Source organism: Canis lupus, chromosome 35 (assembly GCF_011100685.1).
Source record: "Canis lupus familiaris isolate Mischka breed German Shepherd chromosome 35, alternate assembly UU_Cfam_GSD_1.0, whole genome shotgun sequence".
NCBI classification, from domain to species: Eukaryota; Metazoa; Chordata; class Mammalia; order Carnivora; family Canidae; genus Canis; species Canis lupus.
The window spans coordinates 15,702,325-15,722,378 of NC_049256.1; the positions used below are offsets into that span (position 1 = coordinate 15,702,325).

Below are 20,054 nucleotides of genomic sequence, written 5' to 3' on the forward strand. Positions count from 1 at the left end.
GTGGCTCAGTAGTTCAGCACCTGCCTTCGGCCCAGGGCTTGATCCTGGAATCCCAGGATCCAGTCCCACATCAGGCTCCCTGCATGGAGCCTGCTCCTCCCTCTGCCGGTGTCTCTGCCTCCCTCTCTCTCTCTCTCTCTCTCTCTCTCTCTCTCTCTCTCTCTCTGTCATGGATAAATAAATAAAATCTAAAAATAAATAAATAAATAAAAATAAATAAAACCTTTTTAAAACAAACAAACAAACAAATAAAGTCACCTGGTGTAACTACAATAATGCTAATGAGAACAGAACCCCCAGCACTTACAAGGATGCTCTTATCCCACACTTCAGAAAAGTTCATAGATGCTGTCTTATGAATCCTTTTTGAATAAGAGCATTGTTATCTCCACTTTATCACTGAGAAAATCAAGGTATCCAAAGATAACTTGCCAAGGTCATAAGCTTACTCTGAGCCACCACCAGAAAAGAGAGCCCTTCAAGGGGCATGCTGCCTAGGGCCTCCAGAGGACAAGCTCATCCGCGGAAGCCGGTCTTACATTCCCAGCTCAGAGATCAACTTTGTGTGCTCACATGCAAGGAGCAACTTTTGTAGAAAATGTACTGACTGGGGTAAATGGCGAAATAAGAGGGAAAGAGAATAAATAGAAAAGTGAAGGCTCATCTATGGCTTTCTTGAAAAGTTATTTCTACAACTGTTCAAAAGAAGACCATGTTGCAGAGTCTTTTTTTCTTTTAAAGACTTTATTTATTTACTTGAGAGAGACAGAACACAAGGGGGTGGGCAGAGAGACAAGCAGATTCCCTGCTGAGCAGGGAGCCCAACACAGGGCTTGATCCTGGGACCCTGAGCTCATGACCTGAGTGAGCCAAAGTCAGATGCTTCAGCCACCCAGGCACCCCCATGTTGCAGAGTCTTATAAAGCTTTAGCATTGTTTAATACAAATTGTGTAACTCAAATACATACTTCTATCCTGAAAGTTTCCCCTCTCTAATATTCAGAATTTAAAATTATATTGAATGCTTTCACTTAATGTTTCAAACTTAGTACAGTGCCCTTCGGTATTTTAAAGCGGCATTGCAAATTGGTTTCAATATGTATTATGTCACACAAAACCAAGTATATTGTTACTTTATTATATACCTATACCAAAAATATATAGAGTAGGGGCACCTGGGTGGCTCAGTCAGTTAAGCATCCGACTCTTGATTTCAGCTCAGGTCATAATCTCAGGGTCCCAGGATGGGGCCCCCAGTGGCTCTGTGCTCAGTGGGGGGTCTGCTTCTCTCCCTTCCTTCTACCCCCCTCCCAACTCATGCACTGTTTTTCTCTCTCAAATAAATAAATCTTATCGCATTTTGGCCTTTTGGGCTGAGATCAAGTGCAGTATCTATTCTTATCTATTCAAATAAATCTTTAAAAAAATAAAAAAGTATACAGTAAAAATACATTTTTACTACTCAATATATTCAGATTTTAGAAAGTTGATGTGCAATATTATAGGAATTATTTCAGTGTGGTTGGAATTCATCCAAAGAGCCACTCCTACTTGGTTTGGGGTTACCGGTTGTTGTTTTTTCCTTCAATTTAAATTCTCTTATTTGATTACGAGTGATTGAAGTAAGAGAAGAAAAAACTATGATGCTTTCCTCACATGAGAGGATAATCAGCCTCAGGCAAAACTCTCCTTTCACCTTGGGGCAAGGTTACCAATCTTTACTATTACTTTTTAAATATGTTCTTTTTAAGTGATCTCTACACCCTTCCTGAGGCTTGACCTCACAACCTCAAGATTGAGTCCCCTGCTCCACTGACTGAGCCAGCCAGGTGCCCTCTCCCTTCTTTTTTCTTTTTCTTTCTTTCTTTCTTTCTTTCTTTCTTTCTTTCTTTCTTTCTTTCTTTCTTTCTTTCTTTCTTTCTTTCTCTTTCTTTCTTTCTTTCTTTCTTTCTTTCTTTCTTTCTTTCTTTCTTTCTTTTCTTTCTTTTTCTTTCCTTCCTTCCTTCCTTCTTTCTTTCTTTCTTTCTTTCTTTCTTTCTTTCTTTTCTTTCTTTCTGATGTTATTTATTTATTCATGAGAGAGAGAGAGAGAGACACAGGCAGAGGAGAAGGAGGCTCCCCATAGGGAGCCCGATGTGGGACTCCATCCTGGGACTCCGGGATCATGACCTGAGCCAAAGGCAGATGCTCAACTGCTGAGCCACCCAGGCACTCTGCCCTCTCCCTTCTTTTTCACCCTAATTCCAATCACCTTCAACTATCACCAACCTGCTGATTCCAATTTAAGATGATATTGACCTCCAAGTATGTGCATTGTAATAGCTAGACTTTGAGGCCCAAAGTGGTCCAGGGCCCAAAGGCCATATTTGTAATGGTAGAATTTCAGCTCCATTGACAGATGGTGGGGGATCCATTTTTTAAACCAGAAGTGATCCCCCTCAATTAGTGTTTCAGAAGTGATGAAGATGGGGATGCCTGGGTGGCTCAGTGGTTGAGCGTCTGCCTTTGGCCCAGGGCGTAATCCTGGAGTCCCAGGATAGAGTCCCACATCAGGCTCCCTGCATGCAGCCTGCTTCTCCCTCTGCCTGTGTCTCTGCCTCTCTCTGTCTCTCATGAATAAATAAAATAAAAAAATAAATAAAAAAAAAGAAGTGATGAAGATGGGCAGCCTGGGTGGCTCAGTGGTTTAGCCCCTGCCTTCCGCCCAGGGTGTGATCCTGGAGTCCTGGGATCGAGTCCCACCTTGGGCTCCCTGCATGGATCCTGCTTCTCCCTCTGCCTGTGTCTCTGCCTCTCTCTGTGTGTCTCTCATGAGTAAATAAATAAGGTCTTTAAAAAAAAAAAATGAAAATACCCTAGTAAAAGGTCATGTCTTTATCCCATAACCCAACAGCATAGGAGTACTTAGGTGTTCCATAAAGCTCAACGTTCCTGGACCTTAACGGAGAATCATTATATGAGTCCTGGGTACCTGGGGTCCAAGAATCTATTTTTTTTTTTAATTTTTAAAAATTTTTAAAAATTCATTCATTCATGAGAGACGACAGAGGAGGCAGAGAGGCAGGGTTTGTGTGGAATCAAAGGTGAACACTCGTAAAGCATGACCCAGCTGACATTTTGAGCCAGTCGCACAAGGCACAGAGAAGGCCAAAAAGGAAAACCAATGAGGAAAAAAGAAAGCGAGCACAAGCTTTATGGACCTGCCACCGGCCTGTCTCAACGCCGCCCTGCGTCGCGCAGGTCTGTGCCCCCCGCTCCAGAAAGGACTTCCGCGGTTGCCCTTCCTCCCTCCCGTCCTCTTTCTCGCTTGCTTCCCTTCAAAAAGCCCCGTTGTGTCCACTTGGCCCGTGGCTTGGGACGGGGCTCCCCGGGGGTGAGGAGAGACGCCCCTCCAAGGCCGCGGGCCGAGCTCGGCGGGGGCGCCCCATCTCCTTGCCGCCCTCCACCTGCCCGCTCCGGAAGTGATCCTCCCGGAAGTCCCGGGGGCGGGGGTGGGGTCGGGGGTCAGCTTGAGGCGCCGCTCCAGGACCATGGCGGCCTCTGGGGAGGGCAGGCGTCGCCTCCTCACGTTGGGGCGCCCGCCGCTCGGCCTGGAAGAAGGGCGCAGCCCCGAGCTCGGTTTGCGTCTTCAAGAGACGCTGGGCGCCCCCGTGCTTCTCTTTGGCCACCTTGCCAGGCAGCAGCCACGGTGGACATAGGAGCCCTGAGAGAGGTGGGTGCCGGAGTCCCTCGGGGTGACGCGGCGGGGAGACACGGCCCTCACAGGCGGGCTGGCCCTGAGGAACCTGGGAGCGCACGGAGGACGGGCAGGGAGGGGCTAAGCTCGCAACCAAAACGGTGGGCAGACCCGGGGCTCAGCGGTTAGCGCCGCCTTCGGCCCAGGCCGTGACCCCGGAGACCCCGGATCGAGTCCCACGTCAGGCTTCCTGCGTGGAGCCTGCTTCTCCCTTGGCCTGCGTCTGCCTCTCTCTGTGTGTGTCTCTCATATGAATAAATAAATAAGGTCTTTAAAAAAAAAAAAAAAAGGAACCAAAATGGTTCCAAAATGCAACCAAAAGAGGTTGCAGGGTGGCCGGAGGCTGGGCCTCCCTGGGTGTGTGTTCCCGCCAAACACTGTGGAAGCCGGAGGCAGATGGGGCCTGGCAGCCCCTTGCCTCTTCCTTCCTTTCTCCTTTCCTTTCCATATAAAAAGATTCCTTTCCCTAGGCAATGCACACATTTTTTTTTTAAGATTTTATTTATTTATTCATGAGAGACACGCAGAGAGAGAGAGAGGGAGAGACACAGGCAGAGGGAGAAGCAGGCTCCATGCCGGAAGCCCGACGTGGGACTCGATCCTGGGACGCCGGGGTCACGCCCTGGGCTGAAGGCGGGGCTAAACCGCTGAGCCACCCGGGCTGCCCAGTACACAGACTTTTGCGAAGGAAATAAGGGTTTTTGGACACTTAGGTATTTTTTTTTACTAACAAATTGCTGTGTATTTATGCATCTCCTATCTTTTCCCACATTGGTTTCTTCAAAGGATTTCTATGAAGGTGGTATTTTTTTCAGGTTCCTTTATTTTTTTCTGTAACACTTCACTTAAAATAGACATTATTATAAACACAAATATCTTTTACTAACTCTGCCCAATATTAGAAGCTTTATAGGCACCGAAGACTACCATGATTAACCTTCCCCGAATAAAACTTTAGGGATGTGCTTTGAACCCACAAAAGAAATTAAATGCACAGTTAAGACTGATTTTCATCATCAAGTTGCAACAGGGAATTGTCTTTAAAGCCATCTCCTGCTGCCTTCATTAGAGTCTCAATCTCTTGCTGCAAATTTATATTCCTTTGTGGGTTTAAGGCAGATATTGGATATCCTTTTAATCTATATTTATTAAGTGAGCTATTGACGAGTCTCATTCTGCCACAAATTCATGAACAATGTTCCTGTGGCCACTCTAGTGGGATTCTTAAGTGAATACAACATCTTCAGGATAAGTGGTCATTTTTTCAGAGTAAATGGGCATATTTTAAAATTTATTTTATTTTATTTTTTTTAATATTTCATTTATTTATTCATGAGAGACAGAGACACAGGCAGAGGGAGAAGCAGGCTCCATGCAGGGAGCCCGACGCGGGACTCCTCCCAGGTCTCCAGGATCAGGCCCTGGGCTGAAGGCAACGCTAAACCGCTGAACCACCAGGGCTGCCCAGGCATATTTTTTTTTAATGCACAAGTTAACACGTATCAGGATAGGCTACGGCTTGCCCGGCAAGCCCAAATCAACTAATAAAAGTTAAGTATGCCAAGAACAGAACCCCAGAAAGGGAGTTTTACTGCTCCCCAGCTCTTCCCCCCCCACCCCCCACATCTCCTTTCCCAGAGAGCCTCTCCCAGTTCAGGACCTTCGGTATCGAGCAAAGCTCCTGGTTAGAAGAAACTTCTACCTAGAAAAGTTTGCCTGGGGCAGCTCCAGTGGCTCAGCGGTTTAGCGCCGCCTTCAGCCCAGGGCGTGATCTTGGGGCCCCCTGATGGAGTCCCACATCAGGCTCCCTGCATGGAGCCTGCTTCTTCCTCTGCCTGTGTCTCTGCCTCTCTGTTTCTCTCTGTATCTCTCATGAATAAATAAATAAAATCTTAAAAAAAAAAAGTTTGCCTGATTGCTTTCAGATCCATTCACTGCCGTTCTGTTCTGCATCAGAGGGCAACCGACCTGTGCAAATTCCATTTCTCAGCCTCCCTTCCCAACTGGCATCCAGCTGCATTCAGTCAGTGGGAGACGTGGGACAGATGTGGGAGGAAGGGCGGGAGAGAAAGGAGAAGTTAGAGTACTTCTGCCCCTTCATTCATCTCTGGTTTTGGCAGCATCGTTGGCTAGGGGGGCACCTCTTCATGCTTGCAGCTTTCCTCTGGCTGTACCTAGCTGGAAGCCATTTGGCAAAGGCATCTGGGTAATGCCATTTGCACATTGGCCCCTTGTGCGTGGCCCACGGCAGAACGGGGGAAGTTTGAGGACTGGATCTGAGAACAAACAGCCAGAACAAATAGTTCTGCACAGAAGCAGAACTAAGTCAGACTCACCGGGGACCGCTCTACCTTGGTGAGACCAGGAGTGACAGCTGACCTCACTGTATCTCTTCAGTATTTATGAATCGTTTACCACCAGGTGTTAGGAACTGCTAGGTGCTGCAAATGCAAAGATCAATGGCTTGAGGTCCCAGCCCCCATCCCTTTTATTTATTTATTTTTTTTTTAAATTTTTATTTATTTATGATAGTCACAGAGAGAGAAAGAGAGGCAGAGACACAGGCAGAGAGAGAAGCAGGCTCCATGCACCCGGAGCCCGACGTGGGAATCGATCCTGGGTCTCCAGGATCGTGCCCTAGGCCAAAGGCAGGCGCCAAACCGCTGCGCCACCCAGGGATCCCCCCCATCCCTTTTAGTTGGCCACTCCAAGCCTGCTTCTTCTTGATTGTAAAATGGGGGCGGTAATAGTCTCTAACGCCTAAGATTGTTGTAAGGGTTACATGAGATAATTGCTTACAGGAGACATTCAGTGAGCATTTGTTGGATAAAATTGTGCCTACTGAGACAACACTTACTAAGTAAGGTGATGCTACACTTCATTGATTACCTCCTCTGTGCCAGGCACACACGTTACTCTAATTCCTCCATCTATCAAGGTAGGGTAAACCAGTAGGTTGAATACAGTGTGGTCAGGGTCATAACAACGCCACCTACAAACTGTGATGGGAAGGTGGTAGGGGCAGGGAAGATTTCATCATGGGGTGGGCAGGAGGCAGGGCCTGGAGTGGGAGGAACCTTGGAATAATAACCGCAATCCCTGAGACCAATTGAGAACTTAACTCAGGACCCGGCTCTGAGCCACAAGCACTCACCGAGTCTTCCTCCTTGGAAAGCCTAGCACCCTGGGAGGTTTGTAGTTCTATCAATTACATTTTATAGAGCAAGACACTGAAGTTTAGAGTTGCTAAATCACATGCCCCAGGTCACCAAGCTGATAAGAGTTAGGGTCAAGATCCAGTCCTGACCATGCCTGAGGATTCCAAAGCCGATGCTTTGAGGACTCTGCGGTACTCTTCTGGATTTCTGGATATATGCTTTTATTAAGAATTAACCAACACACAGCAGCCATGCAAATGACAAATCTGTGTACTAACATCCAACAGACTATAGATTCCTTGGGGGAGTTTTTCAGAGAGCCTGATTCTGAAGTCACTGAATTCTTTGGAAAGTCCTGCATGCTGCATCCAGCCACCCAGCCCAGGCTGGGAGGAGGAGTTGGGGACAAAGCCTCCATCTTGGGGTGAGGGGAGGTGGCCAAGCAAATAACTCACCCTCTAGAAATAAACCACGTGGGCTTTGAGAGATGAGTTAACCCTTTCATGACGCCAGGCTAATATTTGGTTTAATTATCTCTTCCAAGATACTAAATGGCATTCCACGAGTCTCACAGAGTAAATTTATCTCTCAAATGGGAGCCATTGACTAATCTACTTCAGGCATCAATTCTTCTGTCTCAGGAAGCTTTTCTTTAAAAGGCCAGTTGCAGGCAAGATCACTACTTTTCTACTTAAAGTGAGAAGTTCTTAAAACCTCCCCAGATTGCTTTTAATTAAAAAAAAATACTAATCCTTATTTTTCTTATTTCTCCAACCTCCTGTGCTGCCAGGGGAAATGAGATATTTTGCAAATAAAAGTCGACTTTTTTTTCGAATTTCAGAGCTGTTCGATTATAAACACTGCCACCTGCAAACTTGGAAATCCATTCAACTGCGATCTTCTTTAAAGCGTTTTCAACGCAACTGCTAACCTGTCTAGATGTTTAACTTTCAGATTTCAAAACCTGTCAGTTAAAACTTGCTTACTGTTACCCCTTTTCTCTGAAGCTCCAAGCCTGAGGAGAAATTATGTAGCAAATTGGAAACAAGGAACTAAGACTTGATAGCAAAACAAAAGAGCGGCTGATGGGCTGGTTTGCAGGGAAACTACAATCCTAGCTCTGAAAATGAATAAGGATTAGAGGGCTCATCTACTGGCAGCCTCCACTGAGGTTGTGCCTTCTGAGTTCTGAAACAAACAGTCAATTGATCCCTTCACGAGAACACCTGGTCTATTCTGAGAAAAAAAATTAGTCAAACCTGTTGTTGGCTGAGTTCACCACTCAATTCCGTTAAATTGTGGCGTTGGTAGCAATGGGTAGACATGGCTCATTAAAAATACCATTTGGGGAAATCCTAAGGCAACGGGATAGTCATTACTGAACTAACTCTATTGGCCCTGGAAGGGTTAATTCAACTCCTAAAGGAAAGCAATTTACTTTCTATTCCCCAGAAGGATGAGCCAGACTCTTACTGAGCTTAATACAATGAGGCTGGTTTTTTTTTTTTTTTTTTTTTTTTTTACTGGACCTCCCTCTCCTCTCCAGGCTGAAAGCTGCCTGCTAGTTGACAAGCCCAAGATGGGGTACCCTGGGAGAGTCACCTCTCATTCCTCGTGTATGCCCCACCAGGCCTGAGGCCGGCTGGGTAATGCTGGATAAATCTGTACGTGCAAGGAACAAGCGCAAGGACAAATCCCTTGACTTTGTGTGTCTGGATTCTAAACACCTACCCGGATTCTAACAGTGCAGCCAGATCCATCTACCAACAAAAGTGGCTAAGGGATACTTGATTTATATGCAACGTTAGCAGTGTATCACCGGGCACAAAGTGCCAGTATAAACTGTTCCACACAGACTCCGGTCCTGATGGAGAACAGAAGTCATCCCCTCCTGGACCACAAGTGTGGTTTTATTTCACAATCTTATTTCAAACTTTAGTCGCATCCACTCCCTCCCTACCATGATGTCTTGAAGCAAATCCCAGACTTTCTATCATTTGATTCGTAAATATTTCGGTTGTGTATCTCTAATAGATAAGGGCTGTTTTTATTTTTAGCAAAATGCAAAACAAATACTATCTCTAAAATACAAAACAAAACATAAAAACAAACCCTTTTGACACATGTAACTTCATGAATGAACCTTGAGGACATTCTGCTGAATGAAATAAGCCAGTCACAAAAGGACAAATACTGTAGGATTCCACTTATATGAGGTTCCTAGAGTACTAAAGCCATAGAATGGTCGTTGCCAGGGACCAGGGGAAGGAGGGCATGGGGATTATTGCTTAATGGGTATGGTCTCAATTTCGCAAGATGAACGGAGTTCTGTGGTTGGATGATGGTGACAGTAACACAACAATGTGAATGTATTCAGTAACACTGAACCGTATACTTAAAAAATGGTTAAGAGAGTAAATTTTATGTTAAGTATATGTAGTTTGCCAAAAATTTTTTAAATGGTAAATTTTATTTTATTTACTTATACATTTTATTTATTTATTCATGAGAGACACAGAGAGAGGCAGAGATGTAGGCAGAGGGAGAAGTAGGCTCCCTGCAGGGAGCCTAATGCAGGACTCGATCCCAGGACCTCTGGATCATGACCTGAACCAAAAGCAGACCCTCAACCACTGAGCCACCCAGGTGTCCCTTAAATGGTAAATTTTAAAGCCTATCACATCAAACTGTTCAGAGTGTTTATCTTGCAGGTCTCATAAATTTTGTTCAGTTTGTTTGCTTGAATCAGAATCCACATAAGGCCCATGTACTACTGTTGGTTGTCAGATACGTTTGCCTCCATCTGTTTTCTTCCCCATTGCAATTTACCCATTGAAGAAGCATTTCTGGTGAAGTCTTCCACAGTCCAGATTTTGCTCTTTGCATTCTTTTTTTATTTTTTATTTTTTTAAATTTTTTTTGCTCTTTGCATTCTTGTTGAGTCCTCACTTCATTGTTTTCTTGAAAATCAGGAGTTGGATCAAGAGAGCAGATCAGATTTCAGTTTGATGTTTTTGGCAAGACCATTGCATAGGCTCAGCTATACCACTGGAAGAAGAGTATGTGATTGACCCACATTGTGAGTATGCAAAGATTAATCAGTAAACTATGATGATTAGCCTAGCATGAGCTCTCCACTGTCATGAGTCTTGGCAGGGAGGGGTAAGGGAAGGGAGTATTGAGAGGAAATACAAAAAAAGTATTTTGACAGAATCCTCCCCATCAAGGAACCTAGTCTTGTTAAGGAGGCAAAACTGATACACATGAAACAATTAAATAAGAACTAAGTGAGGGTACCTGAGCAGTTCAGTCCGCCCTGGGATCAAGCCCCACATCAGGCTCCCTGCTCAGTAGGGTGTCTGCTTCTCCCTCTGCTTCTGCCTGCTGCTCCCCCTGCTTGTGGCTCTCTTGCTCTCTCTCTCTCTTTCTAATAAATCTTAAAAAAAAAAAAAAAAAATTGAGTGCAAAACTGTGCTATGGCTATAAACACCAACTCCTTCCCTAGGTGAGATCATCCAAAAAGGTTTTAGGTAGGATAACATTCTTGAAACAGGTCTTGAAGATGGATTTTGGAAGAAAGATGGCATTTAAGGAATTGAAACTATACAAAGAAATCACAAAGGTTGCTATTAGGTGTTGGATACAGAGGATGATTTAGAATGGTTGGGAATGGTAAGGCACTATAGAGACATGAAAACTGAGCAGAGAGATGAGAGTTGGGGGAAATCTGATCTCCAGAGATGGAGGCACATCACGTTATTTATGTTTTGACATGTACACTTTGGCAAGATTCTAAAGGTCTGCAAATGTCGGGGTGCCTGCATGGCTCAGTCAGGCATCCAACTCTTGATAGTGGCTCAGGTCCTGAAATTGAGCCCCATCTTGGGCCCCATGCTCAATGGGGAATCTGCTTGAGGATTCTCTTTCTGTGCCCCTCCCACTTGTACTCACTCTTTCTCTCTCAAATAAATAAATCTTAAAAAAAATACAGGTCTGTAAATGTCACAGGTCTTTCAAGGATATGATTTTCAGTATCATTTAATAGAAGAATTGAGTTTCACCTTACTGAAATTTTTTCCAATGGAGTTGAGCCTTTTTGGTAATTAAACACATGGAAAAGAGTTTTATGAAAAATATAGTTAGAATTTGGGGCACCTGGGTGGCTCAGTCAATCAAGCATCTGCCTTCAGCTCAGATCATGATCCCAGGGTCCCTGGGGAGCAGGGTCCATCCATGAAGCAGGGAGCTGCATCTCCCCATCCCTCTGCAGCTCCCCCTGTTTATGCTTGCACTCTCTGTCAAATAAAATCTTTAAAATATATATATAGTTAGAATTTGATAAAGTGTTTAGGATTAGCTTTAAAATGCTCCATCAGAGAGGCTGAAACATGAAAAAAGGTTGCCAGAGTTGGTAATTGTTGTAGCTGAGTGATGGGTTCATAGGGTTCATAATTCTCCCTACTTTTGTGTACATTTGAATAATAGTTACTTGTAAACCTATTACTGTTGGGGTCAAGGGTCATTCCTACATCCGTGTTTCTAATGTTATAGCAAAAAAAGGATTCACTGGACCAGAAGATGCAGCGCTTGTCTCTTCCATTACTAAGTGTTTAACTCTAGCCCATTACTTCACCTCTGTGGGGATCAACTCCCTTCTCTGTAAAATGAGGGGAAAGAGGAAAGAAGCTAACATTTATTGACTACCTATTAAGTGCAGGAATTGTGCGATGCACTTTATATACGTGATCTCAGTTATTGAAAGGGTCAACAAATGTTCTTAGGCTCCAAAATTTCTTTCCTATTCTGGAACTCCAAGAAATCCCCTTCACTTTCATTTTATTTCCTGATAAGCCCATGTTCCAGATAACCTTACTAGGCTATGAAGACATACAGGTAAAAGAGCTCTTCTCTTCAAGGAGCTTATAATCTAAAGAGACAGACTAGCAGCTTTCCAAATGGAAATGAGACACTTCATGAAGTGTTAAAAAACAAAAACAGATTAGTCAGAAAGATTATACTACAAGTAATGGTTTAAAAAAATTTTTTATTAAGCAATCTCTATGCCCAACAAGAAGCTTAAGCTCCCAACCTGGAGATCAAGAGTCACATGCTCTACCAACTGAACCAGCCAGGCACCCCATCTCCAGAACATTTTCATCATCCCAAATTGAAAGTTGGTACCCATTTAAACCGTAACACCCTATTTTCTCTTCCCCTAGCCTATAGCAACCACCATTCTACTTTCTGATTGTATGAATTGACTACCCTAACTACCTTATACAGGCAGAACGATACCACATTTGTCTTTTTGTGGCTGGTATATTTTACTTAGCATAGTGTCCTCAAGGTTTCCATGTTATAACATGTCAGCCTTTTTATGGCTGAGTAATATTCCATTCCAAAATCTACCACATTTTGTCCATTCACTGCCAATGGACATTTGGGTTTCTTCTGCCTTTTGTCTGTTGTGAATAGTCCTGCAATGAACATGAGTGTAACTTATATCTCTTCGAGATTCTGCTTTCAATTCTTTATGGTATATACCATGTTGAGTCTTGGAGAATGAAAACAAATTAAGGCAAAATGGAAAGGACCAGCATTCCAAGAACAGCAACTTATACAAAGACAGAGAGCTATATTGTTCAATAGGGCTGGAGAATAGGGAGGAGGCAAATGGTGAGATAGATATGAAGCAAGGGAAGGAGGCAGGGGCTAGAGCTCCAAGGGCCTCCCATCCCATGGGGAATGGACGATGAGGGCTAACAGTGAACTCAGATAAAATCTCTCTTTTCAGGAGTGCTTCAGTGGTTTAGCATCTGCCTTTGGCTCAAGTCATGATCCCAGGGTCCTGGGATGGAGTCCTGCAGCATGCTCTCCCCCAGTTGCCTGCTTCTCCCACTGCCTATGTCTCTGCCTCTGTGTATCTGTCATGAGCAAATAAATAAAATCTCTAAGAAAACAACAACAGCAACAACCCCCTCCACTGCTATTAAAGAGTTCACTGCTATTAATTTTAAGCAAATATTCAAAAGCAATATCTTTATAGAGAAGGGTTCAGGCCCTAGTGGAAATGACCACTAGAGAATGTACACACATGGTGGTGACCCCCAGTCTTATGCTCCCTGCATAGTTGTCCCCCTCACTCTACAGTAATGGACTGCTTAGTAGACTAACTTTATGGTCAATAGATATAGGCTATTTAGTAAAGTCTTTTGCTCAAAATGTATTTTCTAATGTGATTTGATTAAATTTTATTGATTTGAATTCTTTTCAGAATCAACTAAACCAGAGCACAGATCAAATTACAAGATTCTACATTCAATTCCCTACCTTGCTTTCTTGGTAACACAGGATGAATGCCTTCAGTTGTGGTAAAAACGATGCCAGGTAAACTTGGGCCCCAACCAGATATGAATGACATTATGACAGTGCAGCCCATAGTCTATTCATTACTATAGAGGTCTCTTTTTTTTTTAAGTTAACTCTATACCCAACATGGAGCTTTAACTCACACCCCCAGGATCAAATCCCATGCTCTACAGACGCAGCCAGCCAGCTGCCCCTGTATAAAGAGTCTTAATCCCATGTGGAAAAAAAAAATCCCATGTGAACCCAGTTACATTCTAGAGAAATAGATAGTATGCTGTTTATGTGTTACTTTAACGTGCTGGTGGCATTTGGGTATTTCTTAAAATGCTAATGAACATGAGCACAATTAATGGCCAAGTTGTTCTCACAAGAGGATCCATAAATAATGTCTTTGTTCTTCAGGTTGTTTAACTTTTCTGGTATTCATGTTGATCTTTTTGTTTATAATATAAAGTAATATTAAAAATCAAGAGCCACTGTATTGATTTCTCAACAAAAGTCATTCACGCAATGCAAGTTTGGTTTGTGTGTGTTTGCAGTGGTGAGGAGAGCATATGGTAGGTGGGGATATGTGGTCTAGGTCACTGGTTATGTTGCTTCATAAGATGGTTCACAGATCCAAAAATGCTATAAAACCAGGGCTCTGGTTCTGAAATCCTGCAGCGTGGTTCAATCAACAGAGGTGGAGTTTGAAGTGACCTTAGATGTTGTAGAGCAACACAAAACGTCATCAATATGAACTGGCAGCCCACGAGTGAGTGATGTTTCCCAAATACATTGATGAAGCTGGAATGTTCATGGAGAAGAAGAGTCTGGTCCTAATCTTTTAGGGACTGGTCACTTTACACTTGAAGTCTTTTATTCAGCTCTAGTTACGATGTCTTTTTTTTTTTTTTTTAAGATTTATTTATTTATTATTGAGACACACACACACACAAAGAGGCAGAGACACAGGCAGAGGCAGAAGCAGGCGCCATGCAGGGGACTCGATCCTGGGTCTCCAGGATCACGCCCTAGGCTGAAGACAGCACTAAACCATTGAGCCACCTGGGCTACCCTAGTTATGATGTCTTAAATGCAACTGTGAGGCATGTGGATGATGAGAATTAATTTTCATTATATTATCTTTTATTCAGTCTGTTTATAGACACATTATATTGCTTAGGATTTAAGTTTAACTACATATAACAGCGATATAGCACACCCCCTCTGGTCCAAAATGGCTGAAACAAGACAACAGTTTATTTCTCTCTCAGATAAAAATACACCTAGAGGCAGTTAGGGATGGTGGAGTGGACACACTTGCATTCTGCACCCATAGATGTTGCCCTGCTCATATGACCAAAGGCGGCTCGCTTCCAAGTCCTTGTTGCAAGCCATAGGTAGAGAAAGGTGAGAAGAGGCTTATCATTTTGTTGTAAGAATACATCCCAGAAGTGGCACTTCCAACGACCAGAATTAATCACATGGCCACAAGGAACAGCAAAAGTTGCTGGAAATGTCACTGTGACAGTGGCAATCTGTGACAAGCAGGAAGGAAATAGCATCTGCTGGGGGATCCATAACAATCTTTGTCACATGTTTTACTTTTTCTAAATTGAAAAAAAAAAAAAAAAAGAAAGGAAAAAAAACTGATTCTCAAAGATGAAAAACTCTTCCATACATACCTGGCCAACTTCCGTTCATCCTTCTTATCTTAACCTAAAAGTGACTTCCATCAGAGGAGCCCACGTAGTATTTTTGCCTCCCTCCCCTTCACTCCCTGCAGCCCCCATCTGATGCGGTCTGCCTGGTATTTTCTGTCAATATAGCACTGCTCTTAGGGTAATTATCAGAACTGAAATTAATGACTCACTGATAGGACTATGTGTGTGAATGATATTTAGAACTCTGTGAGGACAGTTCTGTCTTAGTCACACAAGTCTTAGGCCCTTGATAAGCACTCAAGGCAAATTTTTCAGATCAATTCAAATAAATGGGAAAACAAGGTATGTGCTCAAGGGCACATGATTAGTGCAGAACCAAGACCAAAACTGGGTTTTCAAGCTCATATGTTCGTATCATACCACACAGCTTTTACAGGCAATGACATGAGGTTTAAGAGAACAAACTCACTTTGTTGACCTTGTGCAGATAATTAGTGGCAGGACAAGGCCTAGAATCCAGCATGTTAAATCCAGCCCACATTCATGCTTTTATTTCTAAACCTTTTTCAGGAAAAGTAAAGGTGTTTACAGAAAGATTCATCAAGATACCTTGGTGGTATAGTCGAACTCTTGGTTTCAGCTCAGGTCTCAATCTCAGTGTCATGAGTTCAAGTACCACCTTGGGCTCCGCCCTGGGTGTGGAGCCTACTTAAAAGAAGAAAAGGGAGCACCTGGGTGGCTCAGCAGTTGAGCATCTGCCTTTGGCTCAGGGCATGATCCTGGGGTCCTGGGATCGAGTCCCACATTGGGCTCCCTGCAGAGAGCCTGCTTTTCCCTCTGCCTATGTCTCTGCCTGTCTGTGTGTGTCTCTCATGAATAAATAAATAAGATATTTTTAAAAAAGAAAATTAAAGGAAGAATATGCAGGCTAAAGTATTGGATGGAACCAGTGGGAGAAGTATTATGTCTTCAGGACATAGAAATCATCTTAACCTTTGAGTTCAGCTTAGAGGATGGTATCAGTCTACGTATAGAGGAGCTGCTTATCTGCTCTTCCTGGAAAAGAAGTAGTATCTTAATCATCACATAAAATACTATTGATTGGTGTTATTATTTTGATCAGCATGGACTAAGGCATCTTCCCAACAAGGCCGATTGGATGAAAGACTTTACATAACCCATTTGCTGGCAAATGGTAATACAGCTAGCTGTTTTGAAAAAAATTCTCATTGCACATCCTGGATTGGCTCTGATTACCAGGGAGTATGTTGGAAGAATGTATGTTACAAAATATTCTGTCACATATAAAACATAATTGACCTTGCCAGAGAAGGCCATGTACTCTTGGCATCCAGTCCTCCTACAATGTTTTCTTTGTCCCTAAAAATCATTTATGTTTAACATGCGCTGTTTCGAAGAATGGCAAGAATTCTTAAACAATTGGAGCACTAATCTATTATGTCCTCTAGAAACGGAAAACCTAACTAATATATCTCCTGAGTATTTTTGTTTCTTCTGACTTCTCCCCATACTTTAATTACCAGCTATGCTATTCCAAAGTTACAAAATGGTATTTTTTAAATATAGCAACAAATATAACCCCCCAATTTAAAATTCAATAAAGATGATAAAAAGACTCGATGAAGATCTACTGACTATATTGGTCAATAAACAGTAGAATAGACAACTAAGGAAAGTTCTATACTCTCCATCCATCCTTAGCACAAAAATAAATAGGATGGACTCCCACATGATTTATATTCTCAGATGTTCTGGAGCAAAGGTCCTTTTGTTTTTGTTTTTGTTTTTTTTTAATTTTAAAGTTTATTCACTTTTAAGTAGTCTCTACAAACAACCTGGGACTCAAACTTTTGACTCCAAGATCTAGAGTCACATATTCTTCTTAACTGGGCCAGCCAGGCACCCCTGAAGCAAAGGTCTTGGCCATACCTCTTAAAACACCTTCTAGCATTAATATTCTTAAAAAATTCAGGCAGACAACAAAAGTGAGGTCAAGTTGTGTTTTTGTGGTACTTCTATATAAGTAAACAGAGAAATAGCCAGATTAAAATATCAAAATGAATGACTTAGGTGGTCTCCAAGCCTGAGAGTGGGGTGAGGGAAGGGCAGGACTTTTACTGGTGATTAATTGGGAAGCAAGCATGAGGAAAAATAGCCCTCTGTTGTCTGCTTCAATAACGTGGTTTCACTGAGGTCTTAAAGATAGGCCCAACATACTGTCTTCTGTTTAAGAAAGCTCCAAATACAAGATATGAGGAATCTTAGATGTGCTCAGGGAAAGCAAGAGGATGCTGACAGAATTTACCTGAATAGAAGCATCTGTCACTGCTACCTTGAGCAAAGCTTCCAGAATAGGACCAGTACCCACAGGACCCATGAGTTTATGGCCAGTCCAAAATATAAAACCCTAGGACTAGCAATATTTAGGGAATCTTCATAACTAACATAAGGAAACATCCAGAGGAAAAAAAGCCAGAAATCATTTTGGAATATTAACAAAGTCTGAGAAGGGAAACTGATTAGCTTTTGTCCTCATCTCAGGGAAAGGCACTTCAGAAATGAGGGCTTACATGAAGCACCTCTTAGAGCAAAGGTGGAATGGAAAATACCAACTTCTATAGATTGAATGTGTGTGTCCACACCCCCCATTCATGTGTTCAAGCCTAAACCTATTCCCCCCAATGTGTTGGTTTTAGGAAGTGGGGCTTTTGGGAGGTGATTGGGTCACCAAGGTGGAGCCCTCATGAATGGGATGAGTGTTCTTGTAAAAGAGACCTCAGAGAGCTTCCTCACCCCTTCCACATTGTGAGGAGAACACAGTGGTAAGAAACAAGAAGTAGGACCCTATCAGACATGGAGTCTGCCGGTACCTTGACCTTGGACTTCCTAACCCTCAGAACTATGAGAAATAAATTCATGTTGTTTATAAGCCACCCAGCCTGTGGTATTCTGTTATAGCAGCCCAGACAAAGACACCAACTAATGTGGAAACATCCTGCTTAGACACAGTCACATGTATTTTGCTGGGCTTATAACATTACTGTCTCCCATTTTTCTTTTCTTTTCTTTTTACAGATTGAGTGAAGGAAGTCAGTTAGAGAAGGACAAACATCATATGGTTTTACTCATTCGGGGAATATAAAAAATAGTGAGAGGGATTAAAGGGGAAAGGAGAGAAAATGAGTGGGAACTATCAGAGAGGGTGACAGAACAGGAGAGACTCCTAACTCTGGGAAAGGAACAAGGGGAAGGAGAGGTTTTGGGGATGGGGTGACTGGATGACGGGCACTGAGGGGGACGCTTGATGGGATGAGCACTGGGTGTTACACTATATGTTGGCAAATCGAACTCCAATAAAAAAATATACAAAAAAAAAACACAACAGATTGTATTTATTACACAGAGAGACAGCACCAGCAGCGGGAGCATAAGCAGAAGGAGAGAGAAAAGCAGGCTTCTCAATGAGCAGGGAGCTGGATGTGGGACTTGATCCCACAACCCTGAGATCATGACCTGAGCTGAATTAAGAGTCATACACTTAACCACCTGTGCCACCCAGGCGCCCCAGGGCTTCAATATATCTTTTGACTCAACCTACAACAAAACTAGACAGTCAGTTGGTTGCTCAATGGTTTGTTGAGCATTTATGTAACTGTTCCAGGCCCTATAGGTTAAACAAAAATCTAGGCCAAAAGACAGCATCTTTTGCACTAAGGAAGTTATTAGAAAAACAATTTGAAAGACTAGTAAATGCTATCAAAATTCACATCAGTGCTATTTATAAAGATTCTTAAAATGGAAAAAAAAAAAAAACCTAATTATCCATGTGAAAGGGTGTGTAAAGGGAGGATAACTGACCCAATCCTGGTTTGCCAGGAATGGGCGATAAAAGTCCTGTGTCCTTGGGAATCCTCTCAGACATGGACTAATGGGAGAAGTTGGTTACCCTGTAGCAAAACAGTGAAATACTATGCAACTTTCATTTAAAATATACTAATAAAGATTTTAAATAATACGAGAAGTGTTTTTGACATTAAGCAATACCTCAACAAAAGCAGAACTCAAAATGCTAGAAGCTAGATAACTAAGCACATGAATTACAAAGAAAAAAACCAGAGGTATGAAATATGCCAGCAGGTTAACCACAGTTGCCTTTGTGTAGTGGAATTGTAAAAAGTTTTCTTTTGTGCTGCTTGACTCTTTAGTATACTTTTCAAATTTTCTGTTGATGAATATGTATTGCTTAATCAGGAAAAGAAGTATGGTATAAACTAATAAATTTCTAGATGGAAATTAGTCTAAATCCCTACTACTTTTGCTCTCATAGAATAATTAAAATAACAGTCCTTAATAAGTATTTACTTCATGCTGATCACTGCTACTAATTTCAGCATCAAGACTGTACAGTAAAATGACCTAGTAGGTAGTACTGTTATTAGATGATAGAAACCAAGGCTCACAGCTGGAAAGGAGAGGACTAGGAACTAGGACTCCAGCAGCACAGCTCTTTCTCTGAGAGAACCTTACTATGTAATCAGTATCTGCAACAGCATATTCAGGACACTGCCCAATTTCCCCCCACAGGTTCAGGTGAGGTTCCCTCAAGCTGCTGATGTACACAAATGAGGGGAAGTCTACACTGAGATGTGGCTGAGTACTCAGAAAATGAAGAGGGGAAGAAAAGGCAGTTATTAACAGAGAAAGCAAATTTTGTGCAAGGAATGAAAGCTAATCACATATCCTGTGGCTAAGTCATGATTTATATTCTACTAATAATCATACTTAGTATTGATCCAAACTAAATGATGGCTAAAAAACTAATTAGGGGGCACCTGGGTGGCCCAGTGGTTAACCCTCTGCCTTCAGCTCAGATTGCAATCCGTGGGTCCTAGGATCAAGCCTCATGTGGGGCTCCCCACTCAGTGAAGAGCCCTTTCCCTCTACAGCTCCCCCTACTTGCTCTCTCTCTTTCTCTGTCAAATAAATAATAAAATAGAATCTTTTTTCAAAAACCCCAAAAACTGGATCGGTAGAAAAAGGGCAAGAGGCAGAGGTATGTCCTGGGGTAGGCTGAAAAAGAGACCTATAGTCTCCCCCCATCTTGGGAAATCAACTGGTAATTCC

General features: G+C 42.7%; 1 long non-coding RNA gene across 4 annotated transcripts in view; it reads left to right on the forward strand.

The window, feature by feature from the left end:
• The first annotated feature begins 3,526 nt into the window (after positions 1–3,526).
• The window catches only part of LOC106558255, a 48,620-nt gene continuing 32,092 nt past the window's right edge, over positions 3,527–20,054 (forward strand). For 3 of the 4 annotated variants that reach the window (XR_005384355.1, XR_005384353.1, XR_005384352.1), the window contains exons 1-2: positions 3,527–3,712; positions 13,169–13,281. This is a non-coding gene — a long non-coding RNA (uncharacterized LOC106558255). Of the gene's footprint in view, positions 3,713–9,866; positions 9,974–13,168; positions 13,282–20,054 lie in introns of all 4 variants that reach the window. The other variant, XR_005384354.1, reaches the window with a different exon arrangement.